Below are 19037 nucleotides of genomic sequence, written 5' to 3' on the forward strand. Positions count from 1 at the left end.
TTTCAACCGGCGCAATGTTTGAATTAGCGGAGCAGAGGTGTACCGCCCGGTACAATTACTATTATTATTATTATTATTATTATTATTATTATTATTATTATTATTATTATTATTATTATTATTACATTCTCGCAGGGACTGCCTCACCCAGTGAGTTCAGCTGAGCTACCCCTACCGGATGGTAGAAGGCTCTTAAACTACAGCGATGTAACGGGGTTTATACATTGTAAATTAATCCAGCATCTATATTGTAAAATACGCGCAGAATGTCATAAAAATATGAAGATGGTATGAGCAGTGATGTGTCAAAAAGCATGGTCATTGGTACACTGCACTGTGAGTCGAAGACTTCGCTGAAGAGCGCTATCATTTATCATTTCAAACAAACAAACGAACAAACACAAAGTAACAAATAAAAACAAAATGTGGAAAAGTCCTTCTCGACGTTTGCATATCTTATCGAAGACAGAAGCGAAGTATGGTGCAGAAGAAAAATCGCACTCGTACATTTTCTCCGTACATGAATAATAATAATAATAATAATAATAATAATAATAATAATAATAATAGTAATAATAATAATAATGTCCTCTGGCCTCCGGAGAGGCCTAGTTCAGATCGCTTCGAGTAGACTGCCTATAGGTAACCTGATTGTCTGTGAGGATGGGGCGCTACCTAAGATGGAGTTTTATTTTAAAGACATCACAAACACCCAGCCCACGAACAAGACGATTTAAGGTTAAAATCCCCGACGAGGCCGGGAATCAAACCCGGGGTCCCTTGGATAAAAGGCCAGCATGCTAATCATTTAGCCATAGATCTGGGCGAAAAAGCATAGAATCATGAATATGTTTTTGGGTTTAGGAAACGAGACAATCCCAGCGCTTACCCACACCTAAGTTATCCTTCTGTAGTATATAGTCGATCGAGTAGCTACAGTATATTCGTCCAGATTATTTTCCAACATTCTCCCTTCCTAAGGGTGTTAACTCCGCCTCTAGATGTAGAGCCGGTCTCAAGCTCGGATAAAGAGAGGAGAGGCACCCTAGCCCATTAGCACTTTAACCCTACAAGTAATGTGCGGTAATCTGTTCTTCTTAGAACAAAGGTATCCCTGACATGTTCTAAACACATGTTGTGTCGAGTACAGTGTTCGATTCTAGTTTTGTTATGTTTCATTCACTTCTTTTGTAATCTGCAAATCTGATGATGATGATGATACTTGTTGTTTAAAGGGGCCTAACATCGAGGTCATCGGCCCCTAATGGTACGAAATGAGACGAAATGGAATGACAAATTAAAATCCAAAAATTTTCCACTGACCAGAATTCAAAACATGAGGATGAAGAATGAATGGATGGAGATGAATTTAAAGCAATTAGTGGATGCCACCCGCAATACCTTACATTCATAGAAACTGACGGAAAAACAATAGGATTACTGACCAAGGGACTGCTGCTATAGCATAATACTGATCCGAGGATGCTTGCAGTCTAAAGGGGGTCCGAAATCCAAGTTATCGGCCCCTCATAACAGTACTTATCGCTAGGAAAGTAGAACCATGGTATTTGTCATGTTGCGGTACTAATCAAAATAGCAGAGACTCGCGGTATTCCACACATTATGGTACTACTCACAGGTTATGAAATTCGACATATAAGACAGACCTATGGTTTTTCTCACATTGCGGCGCAATTTACAGGCAACGCAACCCTATGGAGTTCATCACATAAGAGTACTAACCACAGGGACCTTCCCCTATCCCGTGGTGTTCCTCATATAGTGGGTACTAATCGTAGGAAAGGTAGAACCATGGTAGCTATCATCCCATGGTCCTGCTCATATGGTGGTACTACCCACAGGTACTGCAAAAGCAGACCGCACGGTGCTCCTGTGTGCTACTAATCACAAACCTATTTGGTACCCAACATAGTGGTACTACGAGCAAAGAAAAGCGACCCATGGTGTTCCCCGCGTGGTGGTACTAATCACAAGTAGTTTCATGGTTCTAATACAATCATCCGTTGGTCGCCCCTTTTAGTCGTCTCTCACGACAGGCAGGGGATACCGTGGGTGTATTCTTCGTCTGCGTCCCCCACCCACAAGGTGATTGTGTGTTTGGTCCGCGAGAGGTATTTTATTTCCCTCAAGTCCACCGGCAAGTCGGTTGGGACCCCCCTATCCGCCAGCTGGGACGCGCCACGTGGGAGTATCACCTCTCCCCCTGCTACGCCAGCGTAGTAGGTTCGTGGAGAGTGAAAATGGGAAACCACGGAAAACCACCTTCAGGGCTACCGGCAGTGCGGTTCGAACCCACTATCTCCTGGATGCAAGCTCACAGCTGTGCGCCCTTAACCGCATGGTCAACTCACCCGGTGATATATTAATGTAATTGTTGTTGGTGTTACTGTTTTTGTTGCTGATGTGGTTAGTCATGCCTGTGGTGTAGAGGTAGCTTTTCCTTTTCTTTACTATCTGCTTTATGTCGCACCGACACAGATAGGTCTTTTTTTTTTACTAGGGGCTTTACGTCGCACCGACACAGATAGGTCTTATGGCGACGATGGGATAGGAAAGGCCTAGGAGTTGGAAGGAAGCGGCCGTGGCCTTAATTAGGGTACAGCCCCAGCATTTGCCTGGTGTGAAAATGGGAAACCACGGAAAACCATCTTCAGGGCTGCCGATAGTGGGATTCAAATCTACTATCTCCCGGATGCAAGCTCACAGCCAGATAGGTCTTATGGCGACGATGAGAGAGGAAAGGGCTTGGAGTGGGAAGGAAACGGACTTAGCCTTAATTAAGGTATAGCTCCGGTATTTTCCTGGTGTGAAAATGGAAAACCACGGATAACCATGTTTATGGCTGCCGATAATGGGGGTTCGAACCCACTATCTCCTGGATGCAAGATTACAGCTGCGCGCCCCTAAAGCCACGGCCAACTCGGTCGGTGTAAAGGTAGCGTGCCTGTCTCTCATTACAAGATCTTCGGTTCCTTTCCCGGCCAGTTCAAGGATTTTAATTCTGGATTGAGGAATAGAACGGGGTTCACTTGATACGAGATATTTTCAAGCTCTTGGTTACAGGAAGAAAGCGCACAGTGAGAAGATGACGCTACTGACCTACTGTACATAGACGAACACTGGTTGCCATGGTTACAATGTTGTCGCGAAATTGATTACGCTAACTGCAGACAAACAACGAGCCCCAGAACATATCTATGTCAGTTTGAAGTGTACAGACAAAATGTGTTTTATTTGTGTAGCCTAGGTAATGTTAACATTCGCAGTACCTCGTATTTAATTATCTTTACTTGAAAAAACGAGGTGTTTCGTGAGATATTAATTATGTTTCAGGCTCGTTCCGATACGATATGGTCCCAGCGCACTCCCAGAGCGGGGAATCCCAGAAGGAGAGAACAGTCGTGGAGATGAAGGCCAGCACGCCTCGCGTACCGATATCTTGTTTTTCTCTATCCCATTCTCCGGCTCATTACAGATTCTAATTCCACTACGGCCTGACGGTGGCATGTGTTTCAATGGCGAGGGAGTTCGGTGAACGAGGGAGAATTGGGATGGGACTGGGCGAAAACCACACTTGAGAGAATTCAAGAGATCGATAATATTCGGTTGGAGAGCGAGCGACTCTAGAGGTAGACGCATAAACTAAAGTTGCTCCAGCAGACGACGGCCAAACAAAAGACAAACGGCACAGCCGAATGAATATCTGCTGCGCAAGTCTGGCAGAAAAGAAAGGAGAAAGGGGAACAGTGAAGAAGAGAATCATCTTCAACATTGGGAAGAGGAAGATTACGGTGAAGCCGCTTCTGCACGGCGCGAGAGAGAGGACAGTGGAAAGAGATCGGCCTGATTTAACAATGTGCATTTATTTGCTAGATTCCTAAGTCAGAGACGATCGGTTCGAATTTAGGTCAAGGTGGCAGGAGAGTCGGCTGATTGTCTTAAAGCTAAATGGTTTTGTTTGGGAAAATCGGTCCATAGACTCTTTTGATTCAGTCTGATTTTATTTCTACATAAACCGAGCAAGTGGCTGTGAGAGTTTTGGGCCACGCAGCTATCAGCTTGCATTCGGGAGATAGTGGGTTCGAACCCCACTGTCGGCGGCCCTGAGAATGGTTTTCCGTGGCCACGATCGCTTCCTTCCCACTTCTAACCCTTTCCTGTCCCATCGTCACCATAAGACCTATCTGTGTCGGTGCGACGAAAAGCAAATTGTAAAAATAGAATCTACAAAACGAATAAAACTTGCAATAAGTAAAGGTACTTATATAAGAGGACGAAAAGCGTTTCAGATCTGAGATTCAAATTAACTGAAGCAATACCTAACAATTAAGAAGCTCCTCCTCAAGGCTGTATACTCTCTCCTATACAGCTTAATATAGAGGTATACATCAGGGAATTAATTTGACAATGGAAGGAAATTGTGCATGTTGAAATAGAACCACACGATAATGTATAAACACTATGCTTCCTGTCGATGGCCAATGTATATTACAGGATAACTAATTAACAAATTTAAATTTTTCTTGCAATTGGTTTGCAAATGGGTTGGTTTACCTTATTTTGGGGTGCTGAATACACTGGTAAAATCAGTTTTTCTCTATGGCGTCACATTTCCTAGATATACAGCAGAATTAAAAAATGGTAATAGCGAAAATTGACACAATTAAGTCAAACAAAAATACACATTCAGAACGCTTGAAATCAATACTATTTTGTATGTATATATGGGCATGATGCCAATAAAAGGTCCAAATTAGTTCTGAAGATATTTTCACCTTTAATCGTCTTTGGTTTTTGAAAAATGCGACGACTGAGCTCTTCTTTTGTTTGCCGTTTCATCACTTTGCCTAACAAGACCCCAGCAGTAATCACCCATCATCGAAGGGTTCCAATGGCCTTGGTAATGGTGTTCCATGGTAAGAATGTCTTGGTAAAAGCGTTCACCATGCTCATCGCTTATGGCTTCCAAATTTTCCGGGAAGAAATCAAGAATGTAGAAAGTGAATTTTAAGCGACATTCTACACACCATGTTCTTATAGTCGTCCAACAGATCACTCACGATGGTAACATAGTTTTTGTCTTTTCTGTTACCCAAAAAGCCCTTCACAATTGCTTTAAAAGAAGACCAAGCACCTAATTGGATATCTGTGAGTTTGGTATTAAAGGCTGAATTTTTCAGCAATTTCCTTATTTGTAGTCTATCCTCTTTCAGCTTTGCCTCACTTAATTTGGGAAACTTTTCTTTTAAGTGATTGAAGGCCTCACCTTCTTTATCCAGAGCTTTTACAAAGTTCTTGATAAGTTCCAACTTGATACCAAGGGGAGGCAAAATGATTTTATCGGGCTCAACCAATGGGGTATTGTTCACGTTTACGTTTCTAGGACTTCCTTACACGCCATTCCTTGACTGTATAGTGATTCTTGGTGTCACGGCTGTCCCAAAGGCACAAAAAGCAGCAGTAGTTCGTGAATCCAGCCTGTAAACCTGTAAGGAGTGCAACAACTTTTAAATCACAGCAAAGCTGCCATTCATGATCCTTATATTTGATTTCCTCTAGCAGCAAAGCCATGGTTTTATAAGTTTCTTTCATGTCAACTGCGTAAGCCAAAGGTACCGATGGAAATGCGTTGCCATTATGCAGTAGTACTGCTTTCAAGCTGGTTTACTGGAGTCAATAAATAGTCGCCACTCCTGTGGATTATGTTCTACACCTAGCTGCATCATCAGACCGTTGACATCCCTACATACACACATTGAATTCTGCATATCGAAATACTGAGCGAAGGAAGCACCTCTTGATCTGAAACAGGAAATTTTTGTCCCTGGAGCTAGAAGGTTCCGTTGTTGCAGTCTCGTCCCCAAGAGTTCAGCTTGCTGTTTCGAAAGTTTTAGATCGCGAACCAAATCGTTCAATTCCTCTTGATTAAAGAGCCGAGGCGAAGTGTCATGATATTGAAGGCAGTACTTTTCTATATGTTCAATACTTTCCGATTCACTTGACATGGTGTCTGGTTCCGTGGCTTTCAAGTTACAGATGGGAACAGGCAACCCCTCATCATGGGGCACAGGCAAATGCACTGAAGATACATTTGGATACTCTATTTATTTATGTCTAGTTTTGCTTGTATGTCCCGAAATATTTGTAAGACAGAAGTACCAGTCTGAATAATGGTCTTTAGGCTCACATCACACTATCAGAACAGCGAATGGCATGGCTCGGCGTTTTCCTTACAACCACTCGGTTAAGGTTGTAATGTAATACAGGTTATGCAGGCAATATGAGGTGCAAAATTTTTGCTTTGATCACTAACGAGACAATCAAAATACATTTTATATGACTTCTTAACCAAATCAGTGATTTGTTTTCTTTGGGCTTTTGGAGTGAATTTCCCACATACATAACAAAAGTTGTCGGGGTGGTTTGGACAGCAACGAGATTTACTAGTTGCCATTTTTCTTAGGGTAATTTTTAAACACAAAAAGTTTGCACTATCTTTCACAGGAAACACTCACTGAGGATCTCTTTCACACCACCGGATTACCACACCCAACCATTTACTGACGATTTGGAGATCTTCTAGCTCTCCTCTGCAAATCAAAAATAAACAATTAAACATCAAAACAAAAGAACAGCAAAAAGCGAGATACTGAACATAAAACTTAAAAAACTTTAAAAACTAAAAACGGTACGTGCTAGAACATTTCGAAAGGTATATTCGGACTCTACACAACCAAATACATACTAGTTGATGTATCATATCCCAGATGCAAAATGGCTGTTGACTAGTGAGATCAATACACTGTACGGTATAATCCCTCTGTTTAAAAATAGTACAATCTCTTGTTCCCAAAGGAGAAAAGAGACAAAAGTCATGGCATGGCTGGGGAAGCATCCTATTCGAGTAAAGATAATAACTCATAGTCCCAATAGAAGCTCGGTTGCGAATTGTCTGTTAATGAACTTGACGGCATGAACAAGGAACTTCATCGATATCATAATATTCAGACGAGTACTAAAAGGTAAAATCCGCCGATGTGGTTAATGTTCGGGTTCAATTCCCACGGCTTTGGCACGAAATTTTAAAAGTAGTACCAAGGCTGGAACGGGGTCAACTCAGCCTCGGGAGGTCAACTGTGTAGAAGCGCAGGGAGGGGGGAGTTCAATTCCCTCCTCAGCCATCGTCGAAGGGGTTTTCCGTGGTTTTCCACCTCGGCGTCTCCGGAAACCGTAAAAGTAGTTAGTGGGACGTAAAGCAATTATTATTATTATTATTATTATTATATATATATACATTCGTTTAGCCCCTTAAGGAGCACGTGGAACCATTAAATAGCACTGGTATTCTTCATCTTCTTGTTCTTCTTATCTTCCCAAAACTTCCTCATCCTTTCACTATGGCCTGCCGTCTTTCTTGTGTCCACGAGTTTTTGAGTTTCAAGCTTTTCTCAGATGGATTCTTGGGTGCAAATTTATGGCTGTTGATCTTTTGTCTGTATGTATTTATTATTATTATTATTATTATTATTATTATTATCTTTTGTGCATATTTCCGCTAAGTACCTTTTTAATATTTAAATAAATTAAAGGAATGAATTAGGTAATAGACAGCAGGGCTTACAAATGGCGTTTTTTATAATTCCTAGTTGTAGGTGGCTAAAATGAAATAAAAAATCATTTTTCTCCACAAAGTGTGTGTGTGGGGGGAGGGGAGAGGGCGACCGTCCCCCCCCCCCCCAGCTAATCGCCAGCACTGCAGGTTCGAACTCGGCTCAGTCCAGTGGTATTTAAAGGTGCTCAAATAACCCAGCCTCGTATCGGTAAATTTTCAGGCACAGAAAAGAACTCCTGCGGAACAACATTCCGGCACCTCGCTACCACGGAAACGTAATTTGTAGATCGTAAAACCAGTGACATTTTAAACTTTCCAGAGTTGTAGAAGAAAAGCGAATTAAGCCTAAATGAGTTAAGAACACTTAATGACTTTAATAAATGAAACTGACATCCTCTTCAGATCCCTACTTTCTGAATCATTCCCCAAAAATATCAGACAGCCCATTTCACTTTGAATAACCCCTACGCGGGGGGAGACATATTTGAACCTGGCAGCACTGCTTTTGGAACAAAATCCAACCAAAACGTGACTGTAAGAAAAGTACAGATAAAAGAAACACCATTAAAAACTGTCAGAGAATATCTCTCTCTTGCCCAGCTTGTAAATATGAAGGGAGATATAAGACCAGAAATCTTTCTACGTGACTATAAGTGATATAACATAGTAGCAGTTTTCTAGAGTGAGTTTGAAGAAAACAAAGACACATCACAAGACGCGACGCAGTATAAAACAGAGACAAAATGAACCATATAAAACGAAGGATGAATAAATGTCGGTCAGAATATAACTGTACAGGTAAAAAGAAACAAGCTCCACTCCGCAAAGTATGAAACAGAGAAAACAGAGATATTATTAAAACTAACAGAAATCGTGTAAAATAAAATGGCGAGAATATCGTGGAGGATGGGAGCAGATTCTAAAGCCGTAGCTGCAATTCATGAGAGGAGGTATAAAATACAAATGGTTATGGGGTCGTAAGAAGGAACATCTCAGCTTTAGATGGTCGGCGAGCTGGAAACTGCAGTGCTAGAGATACGATCGTAACTTCAGCTCGACTAGTTGATGGCTTCACACGTACAGTTAAAGGGAAGCGGCACATTTCCTGCCTGGGTGAGAGACTGTTGGTTCGATGTTCTTTTCAAGCTGTATAAATTGAGAATATATTTTACAAGTCAAGTTACGCGCTTACCATAGCCATCTCTTCGTTCGTTTCACACTGAACACTCCTCATGCTGGTGATACTTTGGTAATAATAATAATAATAATAATAATAATAATAATAATAATAATAATAATAATAATAATAATAATAATAATAATAATAGCGATTGAGTTGGCCGTACTCAGCAGATGCGCAAGATACGCAAGCGCAGACAGGGGACAGCAACCGATTGATGCATCGAAATCATGGTTTACAGTATTTTCTGTGATGGGTAGTTCTCCTGTTCATTAACAAGGGCCAATTCCGCGCTAGTGTTGTAAGTATTATCCGGACCAGTGTCATTTTTCCCACCCTGTAGCAGCAGCAGCAGCAACAGTAGTAGCCTGGTAGTAGTGTCGACTTCTAGGCTGAACGGCCAGCGTTTGGGCCTTCCGTTCAGAAGATCCCAGGTTCGATTCCCGGCGGGGTCGCGGATTTTAATCGCGTCTGGTTAATTCCTCCACTTCGCGGACTGGATGGTTGTGCTTGTCCCAACACACTCCACTTTATACAGATACTACATTACCGACCAACATGGAAACAGATACACCGAACAACTTGGTCCTGCGCTTTGGGTCGCGTAGCTGTAAGCTTGCATTGGGAGATGATGGGTTCGAATTCCACCGTCGGTAGCCTGAAGATGGTTTTCCGTCGTTTCCCATTTTCGCACCAGGCAAATGGTGGGGCTGTACTTTAAGGCCACTGGCACTACCTTCACACTCCTAGTCCTTTTCCATCCTTTCATCTACGAAAACCTTCGTGCGAGAATAAAAATTATAATCAGAAAAAGGGCGATGAAATACGAAGAAGAAGAAGAAGAAGAAAAGTGGCGTAGAGTACAACATAAGGCTAGTTATCAGCTTATTTCCCATAGTAAGTACGTAAGATCCCTCGTAGTGAGTGTGTGTATAGTCTATATACTTTTTTTAAGAAAACGACTTTAGCAGTTAGTAGAAAGTTAATCGGACTTACTTGAAAATTCACGCTGTCATTCTTGTACGTGGAAGGGAATCTGCTTACCTGAAAGACAAGAAAATAACCACATTAATATTTATTTCTAAAGTTACAGAAAATGACAACGAAAGAGAAAATCCTTTGGCACATATAAACTACTAAGAGGACTGTTGTCCGTCAAGATAGCTTGCATATATTGGGATGACACGTTTTCAGCTCAAATTCGCCAGCTCGTCTACTACGATGTATACCACTCGCCATGGGCGACTCGTCCTTCGAAAGATATTAGAAAAGTTGAATCTGCATGTTTCTGTCATACGAAACTCTTGTGACTTTCCCCAATCGTGACCTGGCCACATATACCCTTACTCGCACTTTACCATCAATACAACTATCGTATTGCAATGTCGATCGCACGTAGCACACCTGCTTTAAGTTCCTCATCATTCACTTTAATGCACTGGGACTGGTTTCCAAGTAATTGGCTTTAATTATGTTTAAAGGGAAACCAAACTTGCTGATATGATCGTGTCTGGCCTGGACTTGTTCTTGCAGTTTTTGTGTGATGTTTACCCGCAATCACTAGGTCATTACATGACTATTTGCATGATATTCGTACTCAATTGAAGATACATCTCAATTTTCAACTTAAAAAGAAGCCACTTTTCCCTTTGCGAAAATCAAATTATCATACGTGTGTCTCCCAGTTATGGCTATCCATCAACGGCTGCTAATTTCAGAGGGCAACCAGCCATAAGTCAAAGCCTGTACGGTTGCTAGGTCACATACCTTTACCTGCACGGTTGCTATGGTTACACTGTCTGACATCCATCCATACCTTACATCACTACCTGCACGGTTGCTATGGTTACACTCCTGTAGCATATTTTGTCGCGTTACGTTACACAAATTTTCGAAAGACCCCCAACCATAAGACATATTTATGTCAAAAGAAATAGAGGGAAGTTTGTTTGACAAATAAAATTCTGCTCGCCGCGATGTGTCATGATGACGGAGGAGGTACAGTAGCTCGCCAGAACCGAACTGGCACGAGCTGTCCATGGCACTCTATGGAACCGAATGCTGACCACTTACCAAATCTTGTAAGCGTGGCCTATAATTGGCACACTTTATCTTGGTGCATTTACACCCTAGTGCTAAATCGGTCGGCAATCTTCAAGATTCGTACTGGCAACGTTTGAAACAAAAACTATGATTCGCTTAAGCATCGTTGTGCGACATCTGGCGTACACTTTACGTACTAGTACTGCTGTTGTTTACACAGCAAAGCCAAACTATAGAATTCATGCTAGGAACAAGATTCGCATCGAGAAATGTTATATAATGTGTATGTGACACAGTTGTTGGCCTAAGATAATAACGGTTTAGAAACTTCATATCGATCGATCATATTCTCGATTCAATTCAGATTTCATTTTCATTCAGTTGGCAGCACTACCGGGAGCGGGACAGCTCCCTCCTTACTCCTCGCCCCCGTACACAAATGCACCAAGATAAAATGTGCCGATAATACATGCAACTGGCATGGGCATAGCCTTCTGGTCCTACTCGACCACGAATGAAATGAATAAGACACCAGATGGGCAGCGGATCTATCACTGATAAGATGCCAGAGAGAAGATTCCAGTGGTTTGGTCATCTAGTTTCCACTAGACCGTCCACAGTCATCACCGCCAAGGGCCATCGAGAAGTAGATGGCCGACGTCCTAGCGGTCGAACCAAAACAGGGCTCGGTTGGCAGAGTCAATGTCGATATGAGTACCACCGGCTTTTGTCCTGAATATGCACATGGTCCTTCTAAATGGCGTTCCAAAATCAGAATAGTGGACCTTATGCTCAAGCGGGACAGCATTTAGAAGTATAAATAGGATAGCATTGGCACTGTTTTTATTGACGAACACCACACCTGTCCGTTATAAACACAGTGCCATCCCACGGTCCATTGCACTACAGTGCCCTTGCCAATGCTCAATCAGATTTGTATAGCGTGAGCCTCGGTCGAGTTGCTGGTTATTCACTGTGCCGTGTCTGGGCGAATGGATGATACAATACCCGCCTGACCCGTACAGCTCGCCCAGTGAAGTCATACTCTCAGACAAACTGCGATGAACTTCCGTACAGCGTGATTACTTCTCATACAACAGGGCGTTTCATGACTTGTGAATTACGTGTTGAGCAGTGTTTTATCGTGTGCTGAAGATTTTGAAATACATTTCCTACCGAAACTTGGAAGATTCATAAGGCTGTATTGTAGAGTGAACTGAAATATCATCATATGCTACAACACTTGTTTGCATGTAGAGGAACAGCATTTTCAACACTGGCTGTAATGGTGTAAATTTTATTGCTTTTCTATCTGTGCCTTTTAAATTATTATTCATTCATCGAAATTGATAGGTTTTGTGCGGAAACGGTGTGACGGCGACCGCTCTCTCGTTTAGAAACACGTGGCACGTAGGAGGGATGGCCACCCCTGATGGGCTTGCCTAGTACAGACGTCATCAAGTAGCAGGGGCTACTTGTTCCGCTCGGAACGGCCGGCTGGCGCGTGAGAAGAGAGCAGCGGACAGTAGGGTTGCATACCGTGGTAGTACTTGCAGTAACCGCACGGTGATATTATTACCACCTGAACGACAACAACAATAATAATTTGGAGCAGGGAGCATGTGGAAAAGCAGGACACAGATTATAGAGTATAATAGGACAAGAAAATTATTTATTGACAAAGAGAAAATACAGCAGTGTGCAATTTGTCCTGAATAAATATTCACGATTAAGTAACAAAAGTTTTGGGATACGTGCATTTATTGAAAGAAAATATGGGCTTGAATGTCGTGAGGTGTGAGAACAACGCGAATGCCCACTGGCTTTCAGTACGCATTACGTTACGCACTTCCCCTACATGCTCACTCAGCAGTTCTCGCTCCTCAACAGCAGGGAGCGAACTGACTCCTAAGTTGTATCCCTCTGAGTTGACACTACCTGACCTTGTATATCAGATAGCTCCGCACCACGCTGTGTACCTCACAGTGGCTCCGAGAGTACGGTAAGAGCTGCATTAGTATGCACCCGTCTTACAAATGATGATAATAATAACAAACAAACGAAAGAGCAAGCAAGCAAGCCAGTCTGTAGTTTCACGCGACTGTTAATATCGTGATCATAGCCACAAGCCATCCAGCTTTACGTCGAATCCGAACCATATGTTAAGTGGGTTTTCATTTAAAAATTTCCACATGCACAGATCGGGATACGAATCGCGGTCACCTTGGTCACTGTGCTACTCCGTTATCTCACCCCAATAATAATAATAATAATAATAATAATAATAATAATAATAATAATAATAATAATTACGTTGTAAGAGAAAGAATCTAACGATTGATTAGCCCTCGCGGATGACCTGGCGATTTTTTCTGATTAACTTGACACTGCCAAAAACCAAATAAACCAAACTTCAGATGCAAGCGACTAAGGCAGGCCTCCATATTTCATTTCAGAAAACACATTTCGTAACGAAGATCAAGACAGTTCTCAGAAATCTACAGATCAATCAGGGCAAAATTAAGCGGGCGGAGAAATTCAAATACCTAGGCGAATGGATAGAAATAAATATTTCTGAGAAAGAGGCTTTCAAATCAAGGAACGACAAGATGCAAATGGTCTACCACCTCATCAAAGATATCTATAACAAACGGCCCATATCTTTGAAATCCAAGCTTAGACATTATTGTACAGTAATTCGACATGAAGCTCTATACGCAGCAGAATTCTTCTCAATGAATACGAAAGGGCTAGCAGAACAACTAGAAGCCAAGGAAAGGAAGATTCTAAGGAAGATCTTGGGCCCAGTAAAGGAAAGTGGAGAATATAGGAGAAGACAGAATCATGAACTATATCTGCATATGGAGGAAATAACAGACATTGTAAAGAAAAGAAGGACTTCCTTCATCATCACTGAACACGAACGAGACCAGAAAGACTGTCCACTCGAATCCTTGCCTACTTTCTATATAATAAAACTAAAGGGGTCTGCTTCACCGAGGTGGAAAGTGATTTACAAGAATTGGGGATCTTACGTGGTGAGATCTTGCAACGTGCCCCCTTTGAAGAAACTTGAAGTTCTACAAGTTTTCGAACAAAATTTAAAATGAAGACAGACAAGACGTAGACCGAAGAACGGAAGGAAGCTCACCGAAGAAGGATGTGGCAGTAAAGGGCGAGTGTTATGCTGAAGACAGAGAACGGCTGGAATAGCGCGGTCCATAGCTGGCTGATTCGAAAGAATTAGAAGTAGAAGAAGAATGCAGCCCACTGACGAAGTCAAAGAAACATTCTTGGTGGAATGATCAATGTGATTCAGTGACAAAACAAAGACAACTCGACTGGAAAAATGGAATTTGGAAAAGAACCAAGATAACTGGGAAAACTTCGTGAACGAGAGACAGTGCGCGGCAAAAACTATTCGCAATGTAAAACATGCCTACAATAAGAATCAACTAACACAGATTGAACAATACTTCCAGTGGAACAACACATGAGACTTTCGCAGAACCTTCAAACGCCATCTAAACAAGTATAATCCAACAAGCTTACAGTTCGAAAACTCGGATGGGAAACTAGCTTACAATGACAAAGGTAATTGCCAGATTCTAGCGAAACACTTTGAACCTCTTCTCAAATGTAAAATTCCAACATCCACTTTCTCATTTGAAGATATCACACACGTCCACCCAGATTCATCCCCTCCAAAGAAAGAAGAAATCAAACAGATTATTCAGTCCCTTAAAAATAACAAGGCACCAGGTGAGGACTCGATAACTGCTGAATTGTGGAAGTAATGCTGGTGACAAAATGATTGATAAATTGACTGACATATCAACAAGATTTGGGAAACCGACTGACTTCCACATGACTGGACTTCTGCCTTGAGACACCCACTGCATAATCAAGAGGACAAAAAAGGATGTCAACAATTACCGTTGTGTTTTCATCCTGTTGTTATCTTACAAACTTATCTCAACAGATTTGCAGATTAGGGAAGAAAAACAACTTCATCCACAACTGGGAGAGAACTAAGGAGGGTTCAGGAAACAGCGCTCATGTACCGAGCAAATTATGAATCTGAAATCTATTCTCTCATATCTGAAACCAAGGAACAAGAAATTTGTGGTGACCTTCGTCGCCTTCAAGAAGGCCTATGATTCGATTGATAGAATCAATCTTATTAAAGTTCTAAAGGAATCTGGCTTGGATAGCAAAACCAGGGCAATCATCGAACGGACCCTAGCTAACACAGCCTCCAGAGTTAAGTTAAGAGGAGAAATTTCAGTCACTTTCAAGATAAGGACAAGAGTTAGTCAGGGAGATGGGCTCTCACTCCTGCTCTTCAATTGCGTCCTTGAAAAAGTCATCCGTGAGTTGCGCAAAGAAATTAACAACGATGGGCTCCAAAATGTTGTGAGATTGGGTTACAAGAACATGAAACTCTCTAGTGATTGCCTGGATTTTGCAGATGATCTAGCAGTTTTCTCTGATTCCTTATACATGGCTACAAAGCAAAGTAATCACCTCAAGACATACGCGGAAAAAGCAGGCCTCCAGATATCTTTGGAAGAAACGCAATTCATAACTAACATCAAGCCAGCATCAAAAGAGCTAAAAGTAAACCAGGGGGGCAAGCAAACTGAAACATAAGTTTAAATATCTTGGCGAGTGGATAGAATGAAACATCTCTGAAAAAGCAGATTTCGCGTCGCGCTTGAACAAAATGGAAATGGCTTATCAGCTGACCAAAGACGTTTACAACAAAACATCCAAATCCTTGAACGCAAAACTCCGAGATTATTGCACTGTCATAATACCAGAGGCTTTGTATGCAACCGAATGTCTTGCTATGAACAAGAAGGGTCTGACAGAAAAACCGGAAATTAAAGAAAGAAAGAAAGAAAGAAAGAAAGAAAGAAAGATCTTAAGGAAAATTACTGGCCCAATTTAAGGCAAAGATGAATATAGACGTCGGCATAAGTGTGAGATATATACTGTACTCATGTCCAGAAGTTCTCTGCTATCATGCGGAGAAGGAGCATTGGATTTTATGGCCACTTGCTAAGATTGAAACACACACGATTATCGAACCAGATCTTTACCTATTTTAAAGACAAGAAGCCCCAGCCAACTTGGTTCAAGGAGGCGGAAAGGGACCTGCAGGAGATGGGGATCACTTATGAAGATATACAAGAACGCAACCCACTCAGAAGGAAACGAAAAGACCACCAGGATTTTCAAGAACGGCCAAAGTTCAAGACGGGAAAGAAGTGTACGGAACAACACCGACGACGAATGAAGAAGCACTGGGCAAATATCAAAGCCCAGAGAAGACAGCTGAAACAGCGTGGTCCTTAGTAGGCCGATAAGAAGAATACAGCCCGAACGTGTTTAGACATACTTGTGAATGGCGGGACTAATTTTTAAATTGCTTATTTCGCCTTTGTTGAACATGTTTAAACTTAGTGTTTCTTCTTTTATTTTTAGAGCTATGCATGGCATACTTATCCTCCTTTCCCCTTTATTTTGCTATGGTACACTTTTGAGAACATAAATGCGGTAACGTCGAAGCCATGTTGAAACACTGGAACCGATGAGATCTCCGACGTGAAGCAACATTGGCCGTGGCCACCACTTGGATAGGTTGCCTTCGTGCTGTTGGCTAGAGGGGGGAGTAGCCACCCTACCGCTAGTAAACTGCGTCTCAGGATGCCTGACCTAGCTGGGAGCACTGACTAGATCAGGGCCACTCAAACGCCCGACATCTCACGCGTGCAAATTGAGGCGCAGAGTTCCTGTGCACAGTGCATCGGTCCCATTCGGCTCGGCTCGGACCAACGCTTTGTCTCTGGGCTACTCGACTAAGCTCGGCTCAACTCGGCTCGGATTTGGAGCGCTACGGAGCAAGTGAGGAAGAGGGAGACAGGCGGAGCGAGCGAGACAGGCGTGGGGAAAGAGAGAGACAGCGCTATTGCTCCAAATCGAGGAGTGGGGGTCTGCACTCTGGTCAACCAAGCGAAGTCGTCTTTTGCACCGTGCACAGTGTGCATGCACTCTGAGAGGCCCTGGGCTAGATCATCAAGTGTCCAGATTTGGATAAGTCAACTTGGAGTTGACCACCTTATAAACCTCCGGATGATTTAGGATCGAACATGCCAACTTGTGTTGAGAGGCCAGCGCTCTACTGTCCGCGCCGCACAACTCGGCACGTGGTTTTCCAGAAGCGCCCAGTCCATGAACTCCGTATATTTCCTCTCTCCACCCAGATAAGTTTACGAACAAAATCGAAAACCATACCTTTGTATTTTAATTAATTTTCATACGCCGCTATACAAAAATAGTTCATAATGAAGTGAAATTATATTCCTAGGAACTCGGCAAACAGCTTCTGAAGTCTAATATACGCAACATCAGCATTGTGTACCCAGCATTTTAAAGAAAGAATAAAACTGCTTTCTTTGCAAAAGATTTTAATTAAGATTCTATAAATGAGAGAAAACAAATTTCCCAGCACAAACTTTCATCTGCATTAACCAACAAGTCTTTGTGGTTACACTTACGAAAGATAACACATTTTTTAATTTCAGCTCAGTTTTCAATTTTCTCCTTATTTCACTGAAATGCCATTTATTACGAACAATAGCAACACGAGGTAAGAATTCTACAAAACGCAATTTGACGAACTTAACAAGTTGTCAAGTATGAACAAAGGACAGCCTCTTAAATACTCTGCCTCTCGAACCGTTCATCTGTATTCTTCTTCCTCACCAGTCGGCAAATAATCAAAGTAAGTGGAAATGAAATGGCGTATTCTTTTAGTGCCGGGAATGTCCGAGGACATGTTCGGCTCGCCAGGTGCAGGTCCTTTGATTTGACACCCGTAGGCGACCTGCACGCCGTGATGAGGATGAAATGATGATGAAGACGACACATACACCCAGCCCCCTGCCAGCGAAATTAAACAATGATGGTTAAAATTCCCGACCCTGCCGGGAATCGAACCCGGGACCCCTGTGACCAAAGGCCAGCACGCTAGCCATTTAGCCATGGAGCCGGACAGTAAATGGAAGAAAGACAGCAATGATGATTTACGGGGCATCCTACCAAAATCATCCTCTACTTTAGTATGATTTTACCACAACTTGCTGGGGTTACAGGCGGATGTGACTTGTGTCAAACATGTGGACTGGCCGAAGTTTTACGGCGGGGCATTCGGCAGATGGTGGGTTCGAATCCCACCGTCAGCAGCCCTGAAAATTGTCTTCCATGTATATCCCTTTTCTCACCAGGCAAATGCTGAGCTTGTACCTTAATTAACGCCCCGGCGCTGTTTTCCAGTGCTATAATAATAATAATAATAATAATAATTTCGTGTGTGGCTATTTTTGTAAGGCAGACCCTCCAATGAGGGTGGGTGGCATCGGCCATATGTAGGTAACTGCGTGTTATTGTGGTAGAGGATAATGTTATGGGTGGTGTGTGAGTTGCAGGGATGTTGGGGACAGCACAAACACCCAGCCCCCGGGCCATTGGAATTAACCAATGAAGGTTAAAATACCCGACCCGGCCAGGAATCGAACCCGGGACCCTCTGAACCGTAGGCCAGTACGCTGACCATTCAGACAACGAGTCGGACGTCTTCCAGTGCTGGACAACCAGTAACGGACGGTACCATTGATCTGGTTCATGAAGGCTTCAGTGTTCAGCTGAGATGGCAACAATCGGGAATTCGACTTGCTCCACCATTATTGCCCACCAAAATGAAAACCCATAGTGTAGGTACCGATAGGGTTCTAAGTACCATGCCATAGAAAGAAGATCGCCAACAGGATACTTACTAATCACAGAGTATGCAGGGACTCTTCATTTAAATGGAGCCAGACTACCGATCTACTTTTCAGTTGCCAAGCAGTACGTCAGATCGTTAGATAAACCGTTCAGGACTTAAGCATATGGAGGTGACACGATAGTTTGCTGTGTGTTATGTCCAGAAGTGGTTCAATGCATCGAGAATCTACCTTCAATACTTAACCCTAGGAAGTCCAAGATAATTTCTGTTACAGGTATGTGGGGAGTGGAGGAGGGGGGAGGACATTGTCGAACCCACTGTATAATATCTACTTTTTTCTTTCTAAAAGACGTTTTATTTGTTAATAACTGTGAAATTAAAATAAATAT

The sequence above is a fragment of the Anabrus simplex genome, chromosome 8 (assembly GCF_040414725.1).
Source record: "Anabrus simplex isolate iqAnaSimp1 chromosome 8, ASM4041472v1, whole genome shotgun sequence".
In the NCBI taxonomy this organism is placed as follows: domain Eukaryota; kingdom Metazoa; phylum Arthropoda; class Insecta; order Orthoptera; family Tettigoniidae; genus Anabrus; species Anabrus simplex.